Raw genomic sequence first — 17223 nt, 5'->3', positions numbered from 1 at the left:
TTTCTGTAAGCAAGTAGGCTTGAAAAGTAAGACAAAATAGTGAATGCCATGAGAAGTGCAAGTTTCTTGACTATGTAATGCTATTAGCTTGTTTTCCTTTTCCTTTGACATCTGCAGAGTTGTTAACTGTTTTCTAATCACTGCTATATTTCCATGGAGATGAGCTGTCTGAAGGTATAAGCAATTCATCTTGAGAGTTCTAAACAATGTTTGCTAAGGGAAATGCAAAATTTAAAAAGGTACAAGGGCAAGCAGTTTGGTAAAAATAAAGTTTAAAATTATTGGAAGAGAATAAGAGATAGCAGCTTCCCTAGCAGCCTTCAATGCTTTTAATAGAGCCGTGTACAATTTATTTTAATTTAAAGATAGCCAATGAAGTTTTACTTAAGGCTAAAGTCTGTTTTCTGAAAGCATAAATGTTTCTGGGAGGGAATTGGAGATAAGAACAGAACAGACAGCAAGCAGTGTAAGTGGGAACACAGACTGTAACGTGCTTTAGCACTGGTAACCTTAATTTCAGTTTAGGTAATACCTCTGGGTACAGCTTGTCAATTTGGGGCTATTGTTCATATCTGGAGGTTTAAACTTCATTGTTTTATGAGATACATAGTTTATTGTGCTATGTCTAAGTTGTGAGGCTATTGTGAAAATGTATTTTTTTTTTGTTTGATGGTTTTCATTAAAACAAAAAGTCTTAAAAATGTGACATAGGTTCAAATGGAGAAGGTAATAAACAACCTGATAAATTGAATTACATTAAGAAATGTAGAGTGCAAATAGCAATGCTGCAGGAAAAATAAGTATGCAAAGTTGAGAATGAAAAGATTTCAGGATGGATATTCAGCAGAATATCAGGGACAATGGAAAAGAGGAGTAATTACACTAATAACCAGAGGAGCTTCAATAGAGATAGAAGAGGGAAAAAGATAATGTTAGATTTGTTATAGTAAAGGCTACTGGCAAAGGTGGCAGATTATGCTGGCATGTACTTATATTCCACCAAAAACTTATTATGGAACTTAAAACAATTTTAGGAGAAATAATAAGCTTTCAGCAGGGAATATTACTAATGGGTGGAGACTTGAACTTGATTTGCTACAGTGAGGATGTAGCTGGGGAAAATGTCAAGAGGGTAGACTTCTGAAGAACTTTATGAACATATTTGGTATGGAAGACATGAATTCAGTAGTAAGAACTTTGGATAATATGTCAATTCTCTCCAAGTACAATAACTGGGCTAGACTAGGTAGAAATTATATTTCAGAGAAGCACGTGTACTTAACTGAATGCTTTGACACAACCAATGACTATTTCAGATCATGCACCAATAAAAGATAAAAATGCAGGGTAATGAAGTAAAAATAAGACACTGGCACTTTCCCACCTACCTGTTAAAAGAGAGAGGAATTTGGGGAATGGGTGGTAGAAATTATTTTGGGAGTTATTAGAGAAGATGGAAATGTCTTCAGAAGTTATAGCTAGTGAGTGGGATAAAAGGAAAATGGAGTTTAAATGGGGTAGAAATAAAACAAAAAAGAAATATGTTTAAGAAGTAATGGGAATTATTTAGAGGGGATGACAAAGGTTAAAGTATTGCAGAATAAGGGGAATGTCACAGAGCAAAAAGAAGCACAACTGGGGAGCGGTAAAAAGTAAACACGGGAGTATCTGGATAATATGCATGAGTTTAGAAAGATTGGCGTTGACTGTTTTTTGATAACTCCAGAACACAAAAGCTTTTAACATAACTGCTTAGGGAAAAGAAAGTAGAAAGGGGTGTTGTCAAACTTAGGGAGCCTATAACAAGAAATATAACCAGAGATCCTGAAGAATTATTAGGTATACTTCAGAAATGTTATGAAAATTTGTATAAAGTAGAGAAATGCGGAAATCAAGAAAGAGCACAAATGGAAATATTTATGGAAAACTTAAGTATGTCAAGGTTAGAGTAGATGAGGTTCAACAATTAACAGTAAAGACAGGAGGGAATGAGATAAAATGATGACATATAATCAATCAGCAGGAAAGTCTCCTGGAACAAATGGCATTCATGTGAAACTTTTTAAGCTATGAGGAAAGAAAGTGATAAATATCTGAAAAATTTTAACAGTATTTTAAAAGGAGAAGCACAACCATCCAGGAAGAAAGCTGTGGTGACTGTAATACTTAAATATACTGTAAAGACCTACCAGAGCCAGCTTCTTACAGGCCCATTTCAATTTTATAAGGTGTTTATGTCTATAATAGCTACAAGAATGGCAAAGTTGTTGCCAAAGTTGATAGATATGGATCAATGCATTTTAAAATAGAGGGGATGCAAACATTGACAACATTAACAGAACAATGTTGATCCAGAGGGTAGCAGAATGTAAGAAAATGCTACTGCTGTTGTTGGTAGGTCTTGATGCAAAGAAAGCATTCAAGAGAGTAAGCTGGGATTTTATGAGAAGGGCAATTGAAGAATTTGCATTCCTGATACAATTTGTTTGTGTCTTTCGGCTTTTCCCTGTTAGGGGTCGCCACAGCGGAATTCCGGTCCGCTAATGATTGGCAGTTGATTTTTACATACCAGCTTGCCAGGCCTGATGCACATAATAAGGTTAATTAGGAGGATATAGGAGGGATCAGAGGCAAGAATAACTGGGAGGGTTCCTCTCTGATTGGTTCCTCTGTCCAGACGCAGCCTTATTTGTTTTATATTTAGAGCCATTGGCAAAGAAAATAAGAGATCCAGAAATTTAAGGATATAACTGGTATGGTAATCAAGAAAAGTTGGCTTTATTTGCAGACAGTGGTGGTGCTGTGGTAGTGTTGTCGCCTCACAGTAAGATGCTGTCTAGTTCGAGACTCAGCTAGAGCGTCTTCTGCGTGGAGACATGCGTGAATGGGCGTACCTTCGTTGAAGGTTGTGCGCCAGGGCTGGCAACTCAGTACGTAAAAATCAACTGCCAATCATTAGCGGACCAGAGTTCCGCTGTGGCGACCCCTAACCGGGAAAAGCCGAAAGACACAACAACATTATTTTGTACCTGATAAAAAATGGAAAACAACATCTCAATGTTGCGGAACGTTTTTAGACGGTTTAAGTCTTTTTAAGATATAAAATTAATGAAGATAAAACAAAGGCTATAGCTGCAAATTATGTGCCAATACATGAATTGCTTCAGCAATACTCATTTTTGGGAATATGATAAAATGAAATATTTAGAAGTATGGATTAAAAAGGCTTCTATTATGGCAGCTATGAATATATGGCAGCTAAGAATACATGAGAAGATACTAAACAAAAGTTAATACAAAAAATGAGAAGCTTGATACTCTTGTTTATGGATATGGATAGCAAAATACAAGCAATGAAAATGTTTTTAGTCCCTATAGTTTTTATATACAGGTCAGGCATATTTAAATCAACCAGAGAAGTTGGGGACAATAATTAAAGTGTTGAAGAAATTTACCTGGGAGGGGGAGAAGGCAAGTGTCAAGGGGGATAAATTGATCCTTCCAGTTGAACAAGGTGGTTATGATTACCTGATTTGAACATATATTTTAGAGCTACACAATTAAGGTTCATATACATAACACAAGCAGAAAGCTATAATTCAAAGTGGAAAGTGATGATGAAGCAGGTTAGAAATTCAAGAAATAAGGAAAGGATGAGATTTTTGATGCAGATCCTTAAGGAAATAACAGCCACATGGAATATTATATTCATAAAGTAGCAGAACATATTCTAAGAACCAAGCCAACTCAAGAATGAAGAAAAGAGATTTTGCTGAAAGGGGTGACTGCAATTAGGGGTACAATGAACAGGCAAGAGGAGAATTTACTGGAGAAAACTAGCAAAGGAACTGAGGTATTGGAAGCAAATTAGTAGAAAGGGAAAGGTAATAGAATAAGAACACCAAGAGGCCAGTCACTAAAGGAATCCCCCAGGGCTCCTTACTGGGCCCGCTCCTTTTTGACGTCTATTTCTCTGAAATGGAAGTGAAAGCTGAATGTTTACAGATGATTGCAAGCTAGGAGATATTTGACTCCCTTGCAGACACTAGAATTCTTTAAGAAGGTCTATCTCTGACTAACAAATACTGTCAAAGTCATGGTCTTCATTCAATGCTAAGAAATGCATAATTGTACCCTTTTGGGAAGTCAACCATTCCATTTAATTACCATGTTGATAATACACCCCTAAGAGTCAACCCAGTGACCAGGGATCTGGGTACACATGTAAGCAGTAGCCTTACCTTCTCCATTCATGTGGTCTCAGTGGTGAGAAAATCTTTTTATGTTGTGCAACTTATAAATAAAGGCATGGCATCTTAGTCCAAAGAGGTCATTATCCCACTGTACTCTGACCTTCAGACCAATCAATGCTATCTTTGGTATGTATCTGACCAGGCATATGTAGCAACTAGAGCCACCTCAGAGGTTCCTTACAAAAAGGATAGAAGGCATAACAAACCTGCTTTATGCAGGATGTCTTAAAACTCTTTCCCTCTACTCAGTATCCTGTAGATTGCTGAGGGGTGATCTATGCCTGGTTTGCAAGGCATTCACAAACCCCACAAATATGAATCTCCTACATATTCATAAATCAAAGTGTACAAGAAATACAAAGTCTTGGGACCTGAATCTTGTCTGTGATTTAAACAGAACAAACAGATGCGTGTTCCAGAGACTGCCACTCCTATGGAACAGGCTTCCCATCCATGTGAAGCTGAATTCATCTATTACCCAGTATAAGTGCAACCTAGACCAGTGGATGGTGAAAAGGAAATTTACACTGGGCCTGGCATCCATGTCCCTTATGGACAGAGGTAGCTTGTAAATGCCTAGTTCTGAGTGTCCTATTCAGAGACGGGACATCATTATTTTATAGAAAAACGTGGTTAGGCTTAGAAAGACCCCCTGGGTAGTTAGACTAGTAACAATCTATGAATCTATAAATCTATGAGAGGCCAAGAAGACATTTAGACTGCAGGCTAGAGACTGCCTTCTCTACCGGGGATTGATATCAAAGTATGGGCAAAGAGAAAGGGATTGGGGAATCCTAAGTGAAAGGCCTGCTCTGGAAGCATTTTTAGTGGAATATAGAGCAGAATCTGCTTTAAAAATGGTATCATTAGTACAGCATATAACATATTGCACGAGAACTATAAGAATCAGAGGATGTTAGAAAAGATTCAGAACAGACTGGACAAGCAATTTACAAAGGAGCAAAGGAAGGACATATGTATGCCCCCCAAGGATGAAACAAAGTCTAGGTTTAAGATTTTTGCTCAGAAGTGTTTGCATGGGTATTTTTATACCCCAAGCAGACTTCAAACAATTCTTTCTCAGGTAGATGGCAAAGATTGGAGGTGTGATGAGGAAGAAAGATATAACTGGGAACAGAAGTTTGGGGAGCGCAATGAGTTAACAGACTTTAAAAAAAATCCCCACAGAGTACTCTGTCAGAAATATTGGGTGAGCAAATGGATGAAAAATGATTCTTTTGAGCTGGGACACAGGATCTGAATTGGCTAGACGTAGTAAGGCCTTGTTAAGTACAATTCTGGTGGCTGCAGAAAAACAATTACTAAAAAAGGGAAATAAAAGTCTAAACTAACTGCATTTGAAGTATTGAATATTGTAATAGGAGATAAAAAAAACTGGCAGTGGGTTCTTTAAAAAAAAAGAGTAAGAGCAAATTACATAGAAATAAATGGAACTTGTGAGAAACACAAGGAATAATGTTCTGCAGGAAGACGGCAGGAAATGAGCAATTTATGCAATGCAGAACTGATAACAGTTATACAAAAACACATATTTGATGTGTAATCTATGTCAATTGAAACAAGTTAATATTTTTTTCTTTTATATAAATGCATGTCTATGTCTTAAGTGATAATTTAATAAAGGTGTTAAAAATGTTAATGGTCTTTGCAAAAGAAAATGGTATATCCATTATAGTGAAGGATATCATCTGTTCTCTCATAATCAGGAGGAAGCATGTTGATCCACTGACAGCAAACCTATTTAATGCCAACAGAATGAAAACATGCTGAAACAACTTTTGGCAAACCTCAAAGGAACATTTTTTTTTTCAAGGTGGCAAGCCTCTTCATGTGGAAGGACACTACCAGGACTTATATATACCAACTTCAAGGTCATATAACAGGAGTAAATAGCAAAGTCCATTATCAGTTGAAGTTGTTTCCTTAGCTTTTCTTCATTGTGTTGACATTTGGTAGATTTGTCGACAAACTTTTGGGCTCCTATTCAAAAGATACTGCATTAGCTTAGGTGGCATGTCGTGGGTTTAGAAGAATGGAACTATCATTCAAGGTTGATTATATACATCTCTTAGAAAATTTAATTTGCAGGCAGGGTTTCTTTGCTAAAGACATTAGCACACAAGCCATCAGAAAGATTTCTACCATCCAAGATTCAGAATCAGAATATTCCCTTCTCTATCAGAGGCTCCAACAATCTAGATGTTGCCTTATCACATCCATGTAATAGCTGACTGCATATAGTCCAGTCTGTTCTACTGCTGAAATCAAATAAAAGTAACTGAAATGAGGCAAAAGTAATTCCCAGTTTAACGAATCCACAAGTCAATAAGTCCAATTATATAAAAAGCACCGGGTTTTATTGAACAGATAAGCACTTTCGCTATGATAGCTTCATCAGATCTACAATTAAAACCAGAAATACCAGAATATAAGGGAAACAACACTAATTAACCAGCCTATCATGTTATACATTAAATAAACACAAAGCAGTATCATCAAATAAAAACAGCAGTTCTGATACAAACAATATATGCATAACTTAACCTATAAATATAAAAAGCAAATCGACAAACATACATAAATACATATAAAAGCATATAAAAGACATCATATGCATATGCACACTAAAGATAACATTACATACATTCATCATCTAATATTCCTACGCTGCCTCAACCTGGGTTTGATCGAGGCACGTTCATTAAGGCCTGATCCTCGATCTGCTCTCAACAAAACTATCCATTCACATTCTTTGCTCTCTGTATAATTCAGAATATCACCCCCCCCCCTCTTATTTGGAGTAACTACCTCTAAAACCCTAAATAAAAATCCATGACCTGCACCAAACAGAGATACATGTTTCGCCAAGGCATTATGTAGGTTACCTTTCTTAATATGGTAAACATGCTCTCTTATCCTATCTCGCAGAGGACGATTAATCTTACCCACATAGAATGAGCCGCATGATTTACAAGTAGCCAAATACACAACATGAGAAGTCATGCAATCTGCTTCTATAGTCATGTCAAAAGTTACTTTCAAATCAGGATGTGAAAAAGGAAGTACTTACATCTATAAAAGAGCAGAAATTACAGTGCATACAGGGTCTAGTATGTCCAAAAACCCTAGAATTTCTATCAAACTTCGGATAACAGAGCATTATTTTTAAATTGTTCTTATTTCTATATGTAAAGCGGAGTTCATGTCCTACTATCCCTTTCAGGTCTTCGTCAACCTGCAGTATGCCCCAATATTTGCCAATGATCTCTTTGACCTCCCAATGATCAGATGAGAAGTTGGTTATAAATCTAACGTATGACTGAGTACTACTGTTCACCATAGTATTTAGAGGACAACCTGGCCCAAAATATGGTATAGCAACTGTGGAACGAAGCCCTTGGGCTTCCTTTAGATGTTGATCAACCTCTTGTACACCATATCCCCTATTTATTAACCTGTCTTTGAGGTCATCCAACTCAGTAATAAAGCCATTATCCATAGGGTTCAATCTAGAAGCCCTAATTGCCTGGCCCCTCATATTTCTAAAACCAAATGGTGGGTGCATGCTTGACCTCATAAGTAAAGAGTTGCTGTAGCAGGCGTTACGATAGACCCCTGTGTTTATCATACCGCCCGGCAGCTTCTCCACATATAAATCTAGAAATTGTATCTTCTGTGATGAGTATTGCATCGTAAATTTGAGACAGGTGGTTAAACTATTCATCACAGATAACATAGTTTGAAGTTGTGTCACTGACCCCTTCCAAAGAACAAAAAGGTCATTGACGAAACGTCGACAGAAAACCACGTGTATTAAACAAGGTCTCACAAAACAATACATGCTCCTCCCAGTATGCCAAAAACATGTTGACGTAGCTATTGGCACAAGGTGTGTCCATAGCCACGCCACCAAGTTGTCTGTATATTGTGTCCTTGAACATAAATAAATTGTTCTCAAGGACCAGCTCTAGGAAGTGGACTATCAAATCAATTTTAACTGCAGTATACTCACTATGCTCTTTCAGATATTCATAAACATAAGTGAGTCCTAGCCCATTGGGAATAACAGTAAAAAGAGACTGCACATCAAAAGTCACAAATAAGAGCCCGTTGATGTCATCACATTGTTTAGTACTTTCATAGAGTTCGATCAAGAACTGTTTGGAATCTCTCAACACATAGGCATTGTTGTTTAAAAACATATCTGAGGTGTTTCTCTATATAAGCAGATAGATGCTCTGTAACCCAGCCACGACCAGAAACTATCGGTCTTCATGGGTGGGTTGCCGGGATCCTTATGTATTTTTGGTAGTCCGTGAATACTGGGAATGAGAGGTTTATTAATTGTCAAATAATCATAGAAATTTTTATCTATCAACTGACTCCTAAAAATATCTAATAATGTGTCACTGACATACTTAATGATGTCATGCACAGCATCTAAGCTAGTCACCTCATAAAACCTGTCACACAACATAGATTCCATAGAAGCACAATAATTCAGCATATCCATCACAACAACATGGCCACCCTTATCAGCCGGTCGTATAATAATACTAGAATCATTCTGTAATCTCTTAAGGCTCTGCCTCTCCTTAAAGGTGAGATTGTCCTTCCTCCAAAATTTCCTATTCACACTCCTGTTGGCATAATAATCATGCAGCTCATCTTCAGTTAGCTTGAAAAATGCCTCTACGAGAGGATGGTGTGCAGGTACATATTCACTTAAATTCTTAAAAAATGGTTGTCCTCCATCAACATGCTCATCACTCATCCCTTTATACAAAAACTTTAACATCACACTTCTGCAGAATAATTTCAAATCGAAGACTGTATCAACGAGCCTACTCTGGCTTCTGGGGATAAAATTCAATCCCTTCTCCAATAGAGCTAAATCATCTTTAGTTAATATAACACTAGATAAATTTTGTATTAATGTTTGCCGTTCCACATCTTTTTCAATGTTTGATGTGATGGAACTTCCCCTGAGAGCTTCCTTTTCTGTCTGCCACGACTCATGGAGCGGGTCCTCCTCGGACCTTTCTCCATGCGTATTGGCAGAGGAAAAGGTAAACACTGATTCACATTGGTATAATGCCCAACTAACTCTTTCGATGTTTTAGGTCTAACCACGACATCAGAGCTAACCCCAGATGTAGTTGGCTTATCCTTAATAATTTGTACATCGGGGTATAAATTCATTCCAGAATGCACATTGGAATGTACAATATGAATCACATCTGTCGAGTCTGTATTCAAATGTACCAGACCACTGGGGTTATCAATGGGAGTTTCACTAATTGGCAACATGTCTGCGACTAAAGCAGACCCATTCCTAGAAGCAACATCCCCCTATGTGCCTGAGACCGATTAAAATCAACAGATACAGCATCATTAATCAGATTAGCACCATCAGGCACTGTTAAATTCAATGCACTCTTACTGTTATTCTGTCCATTTACTTGACATGGCTCAGCATCATTAAGTTCTGTATGATTTTCTTCTTCTACTGCTAAATAAAACTGATCCTTAAAGTATCAAAACAGTACTATTTTTATACAATTGAGTTACTAACTTAGAGAATCTGAACAGTATTATACAGTTAAATATGCAACTGTTTCAACATTTCTGCATGAATGCGTTTGACATTATTACTCTAAGTGGTATTGGTTAGCTAGGTTTTAATGACTTGATACAGTGTAATTGAGAAGCATACCCTTAGGGGCAAGAATAAGTAAATCACTTGATAAAGAACACTTTGGTGGAATAAAACTGTACAAAGGAAGTAGTAGATATGAACAGATATGAAAAACAACTGGATGGAAACTACCAAAAAAACAAACCAACAAGAAAAACTTTTTTTCCAATTTTGCCAAAACTAAGGTGACTGCTCCCCTTATTCATTTCATCTTGTATATAAAGGACACAATATGTGCCTACTATTAGTTGCAGTAAAAACACATGTAGGTGTTTTGATACCAAGTCATTCAATGACCATTGTGCAAGCTTACAACTCCTTGAATTTGAACATTGTCCATCCATCATAAAAGAGATACACTGGCAGGCTTTCCAGGAAATAAAGTAGGTCCTGACAATATTCCTCCGATTTTCCTAAGGATACAATTTTGGGATTTATATGTATGTATGTTTCAGCCCTTGCTGCTGTCAAGGTTTGTATCAGACAACTGGAGAAATGCTACTGTTAAGCCAAACTTTGAAAGCTGCGGGCCAGCAGGTTCCAGGAACAGCAAAACTTGCTTAAAATGTATCTTTGGTTAATGGTTTGAAAAAGTACTGCTAAATGTATTCCCTGTGCACCTTGTAGAAATCAGTGAAGTTTTACAACATGGCTTTTTGTCAAGAAGCTTTTGCACATCAAACCTATTAAGTTCTGCACTTCTGTCCTTGAAACTGTTGACCAGGTCCACCCATTAGCTGTAGTGCACTTAGATTTGACAAAAGCATTTGACAGAATTCCCATGTGACATAATGGTCAATCATTTTAGGTTATATAATATCAACCCCCCCATGTATCTCAAATTGGATTATAAAGTGTCTAAACTGGCATTTATTGAGTGTTAACTATGTCGACACACAGACCCAATTCTAGTGGCATTCCAAAGGTTCTGTATTAGAACCTTTTCTTTTTATATCATGTATGGAAATACCTCAGATACCATTACTTGTAGAAAGTTTGCTGATAATACTCTTCTACCACCTACTAATTTATATAATCAGGAAACTTTGCAGCATGATTCACTTGCTACTTGGTCAGGTAATCACCATATTTCATTTACCACCATAAGACTTGAAGTTATTCCTTTTGGTCAGGTAATCACCATATTTCATTTACCACCATAAGACTTGAAGTTATTCCTTTTGGAAGGTACAGTCTACAGTATCCATATGCAAGAAGATTTTTTTTATTTTGTATTGAGCAATTAATACCTATAATGAACTAGAAATAATAATTAGTTAGGATTATTCATTTAAACCTCATGTTGGTTTTACACACACATCTCTCTCCTATATATATATATATATATATATATATATATATATATATATATATATATATATAAAAAAACACACCTCTCAACCTGGAAACATCAAAAATCTCGACAAAGGTCCATGAAAAAAGGTACAAATCTGTGTGCCGATTAACAAAACTTGCATGCATAATTATGTAACCCCTGCCCACTCCAATGGAATTGTGGGACACCAATTTTCAAACGCAAACTGAAGAACAGACAGCCAAAATATGGCCATCTGGCACCTATGGTCTTTTATAGAACTAGGGGCACCCAGGGATAAAGGTTTATCTTGCCACAACATTATACTGCATTATTAACTACTTACCCATCAGCTATGCATTGTAAAAAGGGGTTAGAAACGAATGCACATAGCTGGCATTTCAACTCTCAGCATGAATGTTACGATATGCTACATGCTACAATACTCCTCCAGGAATTACAGATCTTTCACTAACCAGTGATCATTGGTCATCCCTGAAATAAGCCTTTGGACCTAATGAACTCAGATGATTATCCAAAGAAGTGAGTGGGTAAGTAAATAAATAAAATAAATGTATAAAATGGAGATACAGAACAGACCAGCAATGTGTAACCCCCCCCCCCCCCCGTGTATTACTTGAACACAAAGTGCACTGCATTTATGCAGAGGGTACACAGCTGGGCAGATCACTGCACCCCCAATGCTATATCACACGTGCCACATTTCTATTTAACAGATGTTTTCGTAGTACTGATCCAAGGCATGGCTATCCAATATACGAGACACTTAAGTAGCTACGCAGCAAAGAACAACGTTCATAAACATACACAGCTGCATGGCATTTAATGTCTCTCCTCCTGTACTGCTACTTATTTTCATGCCATGCAAGCTATTAAAACACAGAGTAAAGCTTAGTTTCAGCATAGCCTAGCCGTTTTCTACACTTCATTTGCGTAACAGAAAACTGCTTTAGTGTACTGTCCTTGAAGGGTTTTACTCTCTCTGATTTGTCATGTGTATCATTAAATTGTCATATCTGAATAACTTCTAGAGATTCTGAGTCTATGTTATTGGCAGAAAATGCATCCAAGTTCCATGGTGCATACAGCAGGTATCATTTGGATATCCATAAATGTGACAGTCCGAGTATAAAGTTGCAAGAGAGATGGCTGCCGTAATTTTTCATCATAGTGACTTTACTTTAAGATTGCAGGATCTAACTGTTACTTTGCTCCTTCTTGCCATCAAACTGAACAAAAACTGCCAAGAATCAGTCTACTGGGGCCAGACTGACCTTAAGCATCGTTGAGAATGTAAATGCACTTAAGGTACTTAAAACAACAGGATAGTGCCAAATGTGTTACAAACAGTGATAATATTATTTTGTCTGACCACTGACCAGCTGAAAGCTAGATATTATGAAAAGCCAGGAAATAGCCATAGTAAGAATATATTTAATTCAGAAGCTAACAACCCCTTAAAAGCCTATATAAGTAACAAAATGTTCAGCACATTAGAGAAAGTTAGGTTAACAGAGGTTATCATCCCTACGTCGCTATCAGTCTTATAATTCATACTTCCCTTAAAAAAAATGACAAGTTTTATCAGCTCCAGAATTCTACTGGTATTTAATAATTTTATGATATATTTAATACAATGCTCAGTAGTACCAAATTTGCTTTCATTATCTTCAAATTTCTAGTGAAATGAGCATCTTATAAAATGGCTTACGTGGTCGTCGTAATAACATCCAGGAATGATATTAGCTTCCATGCACATACCTTGACATATCGTTTTGAATAACAGAACTCATAAAGCAATACAAAAAACAGATGAGTATACACACTACAATAGCTGCGGTTTCATAAGCACACACACAAGAAAGGTTCAGTTTCATAACAGTGAGAAGTGATATCTGCCGTTCAATACAGAACCTTCTGCAAAGAAAACACACACAAGAAAGACACAGATGCTGCCTGCTATCCGTTCGAAGCATAAAGAAAGAAAACACACAAGCATAAAAAGTGAGGATTCTTGTTTCTCTGAACGCACACAAGAAAAAAAAAATAGGGAAAAGACTGCCGATTCTCTCGCACATAATGCATTAGCCTTTTGGCCTTACCTGAGAATGAGAAGCTGGCTGGGGGAAGAAAGCTGTGCCTACTGCTCGACATTCTGATAGGCTGTCTACCTCATGAATGCTGATGTCAGCGCGCAGGCCCTGCACGTGATGACGCCAGGAACAAAGTCTTTTAAAAAAAAAAAAAAAAAAAAAACCGGGAAATTACACGGGCCACTCGTGAATTCGTGGCACCCCAATAGTTTGTCCTTAACACCGTTACTTATCGAGGAGTTCAGTACGGTTGAGCGGTATATAATATATAAATGTAAGCCTTCTAGCTTATCAGTGGGAGTGGTAAATAGGGTTGCCGCCTTTTCAAATTGCCAAAGTGGGACATTTTTGGGACAAACATCAGATTTTACAGGCCTGTTAGTACAAAGGATAGAACTTAACTTTTTGACTAAATAAAAGCTTATTCTTGTAGCATTTTAGTTGCTTATTCTGTTTCTTATAACATTTAGGTATTTTAGATACAGAATAACTGTTTTATGCGACTATTACATAAAATATAGGATATAATTATGTCCTGCAATCTCAGCACATTTGCCATTTTTAATATTTTTTGTCAGGACACAACTGCCCAAAGTGGGACTGTCCCTCGCAACATGGGATAGGTGGTAACCCTAAGTAGTAAGCACTAGGTAGCATATCTACCACAAGAGGAGTGGTTCTGGCCCAGAAATTGTAGTTTATTGGCCTTTTGGGCAGTTTTTCCATCTCTCTCAACTTTCTGGTTTTAAAGCCCATGTTTGCACTTGATCCCCACCTTTCTTGTAACTAGTCTAGTCCAGGTACAGATTTGCTGTATCCAGGACTGTCTAAGCTTCTGAGCCCCCCCCCCCCCCCCAAAGCTTTTGTGTTGGAGTGGAGCCTTCTAGCTTATCAGTGGGAGTGTTAAGTACTAGGTAGCCTGTCTACCACAAGAGGAATGGTTCTTGGCCCAGGAATTGGAGTTTATCATTTGTGAAGCTGTCCATCTCTTTCAACTTTCTGGTTTAAAAGACAACATCTGCACTTGTTTCCCATCGTTCCTGTAACTAACCTACTGGAAAGCACTAGAAAGCCTTAAACTGATACAAGCCTTCTAGCTTAAAAGAGAGTCTTTGAAGTGATTAAATATCGGTTTTCTGTATTTTCTTGCAGTACTTAACTGTTTTCCACCTAAACTCTGATTTTCCAGCATTTATTGTGATTTAAAAGCTTTTTTTTCACATAATGTACTTATTTGACTGCCTGCACTTTTTAAAAAGTCGTTTTTTGTTTAAATAATTTAACTGTTGTAGGCTACACACTAAAGTATGAAAGCCTTTTCTGATTGCCTGTAGTCTTTTAAAGCTGTTTTAAGTGTACTTTTTATTGTTTTTGCCTTATCTTTAAAAAAAAAAAAAACATTCGGGCTAGTGCTGAATTCAGGGCTGTGTTACAAGTTTCTGAGTTGCCCATACCTTACTTGGATAGAGGGAAGTTTCTCTGCTCACCTATGAGAGAGGGGAACTTTGAGCAGCCATCTGTCCCTGGAGAAGTGGTTCCAGCCCAGAAGTTAGTAGTTTAAAAACCGTGTTTGCATGGTTTTGCATGCTGCGCAGCACCGGTTAGCTACAGTTAAATTATTCCCTGCTCCACTCAGTCTCCTCTTCAGTTTTTCCCTCAAAACTAGTCTCTCAACCTAAGCACTCAAAAAGTATCCTGCAGTCCAGCACTTGCTCAGACCTAATAGCAAGCACTAATATACCCCGACAATTGATTGCCCAGCAGGGCAAGGCTCTTTATCCACCCCTCACCAACCAAGCGACTAAGCAGCTCACCCTACTATTCAGGCATACTAAACCAGCACTGTCAAAAATTACACATAAATAATCATACTCGGAAGCTCTAAGTAAAAACCTGCAAAAGCATCCGAGAGCTCCAAAGCAGACACCCAAAAAACCTGCACCTCCCGTCACAAACCAGACAACACATAAAACACAAAATCAATGTGCCTCACAATCACAGCCCTTAAGGTGAAATAACATACCTAACACACTAGTAATAGGTGACTCTATAGTCAGCCACACTGACGTCCCACTCACTAGGCTGGACAAGAAGAAGGTTACTGTTAGCTGCCTGCCGGGAGCCAGAATCTACCACATAACACAAGCACTCGGGTCACTCTAGAACAAGTACAAATATGACTCTGTCATTGTTCATGTTGGTGTGAATGACCTGAAACGTACCTCTCTGGACTACATGAACAGAGACATAGAAAAGCTCTCTGATCATGTAGCCCAGGCGGGTATGACCCTGACTCTGAGTAGCATCCTGCCCTCACCAAGAATGATACCTCAGTATAAAGAAAAAATGATCAATTTCAACAATTGGCTAAGCTTCTGGTGTCATTCAAAGGAGATCCAGTGTCTGTCAGCCTGGGATGACATGCTTGACAGGCCGCGTTGCTTTGCAAGAGATGGCTTGCACCTGTCACCCCTAGGCTTTTGAATACTGGCCAAGGCTCTTGCTGCCCCATAGTGCCTTTTTTAGGCAAGGCTCAAAAGTCAAACCCACCTCCATAAACTGCACAAATAAAAAAATGTGGGTTATGCTACTCAACGCCAGGAGTTTAAATCTCAAAATGCATGTGCTTGAAGCACTCCTTAGTATGGAGAACGTCGACATTTATGCAGTAACTAAAACCTGGTTCAAGGCTCCAGAGAGCACTCCAGCACTACCGGGCTACAACTCATGCCACACATTTCGGCCACAGAACACACACCGAAACACAAAAGGAGGGGGTGTATCCATATTCATCAAGGATACCTACACCTCCAGGTTAGTAACGCAGCATGTTACCGCTGAGATCATCCATGTGCAACTAACGTCGGGCAAATCTGCAATGCAAATTGTGGCCTGCTACAGATCACCCTCCATGACCCAGGACCACCAATGTGCCTTTCTGGAGACACTGGAAAACATGAAGGTCCTACCGAACACCCTGATATTGGGCGATTTCAATTACCTATCATTAATTGGGAAAACTACTTGAGTACAAACTCCCAGGCTCAGTGCTTCCTGGAATTTATCAACTCAAATGCCCTGGATCAGCTGGTAAACTCCCCTACCAGAGGTGAAAACATATTGGACCTGGTCATCACCATCATGGGCGACAGGTGTTCTGCACCGGAGGTCAACCTGTCACTGGTTAGATCAGACCATAAACTAATCACTCTGGATGTCCACACCCCACCACCACCCCCAACCAAGGAAACCACAGTGAAAAACTTTTCTAAAGCAAACTTCACCTTACTTAAGACAGAGGTGGTAAGTTTCACAGCCCCCACACTAAAGGATAACGCTGCCCAAGATGTAGAATCCTTTACAAATGCACTCTATGAGCACCTACAAGGATGCATGGATCCCTTGCAAAACCAAGACTTACTCCCCTAAGAGAAGGAAACCAGTCTGGTGGACCCCTGCCATAAACAGGTTATACAATAAAAGGAGGAAACTAGTTCAGAAAAAAAGCAAATCCCAAGAAGGAAAGACATCCCTGATCAGTGTCAGTAAGAAACTAAGGTCCCTCATAAAATCATCCAAGGCTAACTTCGAAAGAAAAATTGTCAAGGATTCGAAAGATAACCACAATGCCTTCTTTAGCTATGTCAAGAATCTAAGTGGCAACTCAGATATGCTCTAAGCTAGTGCAAAATAGCACAAAATATACTAAACCTATTGATATTGCCAACATCCTGGCAGATAGATTCAGTGCAAACTTCACCTGCCTCTCACCTCCAAAAGAGCCCACAACAATACCGGAAAAGTGTAGTGACCCGGAAATCA

At 38.2% G+C, this 17223-nt stretch overlaps 1 protein-coding gene across 1 annotated transcript in view; it reads right to left on the bottom strand.

Moving 5' to 3' along the window:
• Nucleotides 1–13499, bottom strand: part of ABT1 (activator of basal transcription 1) — a 499518-nt gene extending 486019 nt beyond the window's left edge. The window contains exon 1 of the mRNA XM_044080697.1: nt 13411–13499. The gene's annotated coding sequence lies outside the window, so the exon portion shown is untranslated. The remainder of the gene's footprint in view (nt 1–13410) is intronic.
• Between the last annotated feature and the right edge of the window lie 3724 nt (nt 13500–17223).

Source organism: Protopterus annectens, chromosome 8.part0, assembly GCF_019279795.1.
Source record: "Protopterus annectens isolate FY-2018-M chromosome 8.part0, PAN1.0, whole genome shotgun sequence".
Taxonomy (NCBI): Eukaryota; Metazoa; Chordata; order Ceratodontiformes; family Protopteridae; genus Protopterus; species Protopterus annectens.
This window is presented reverse-complemented; position numbering and strand designations above follow the sequence as displayed.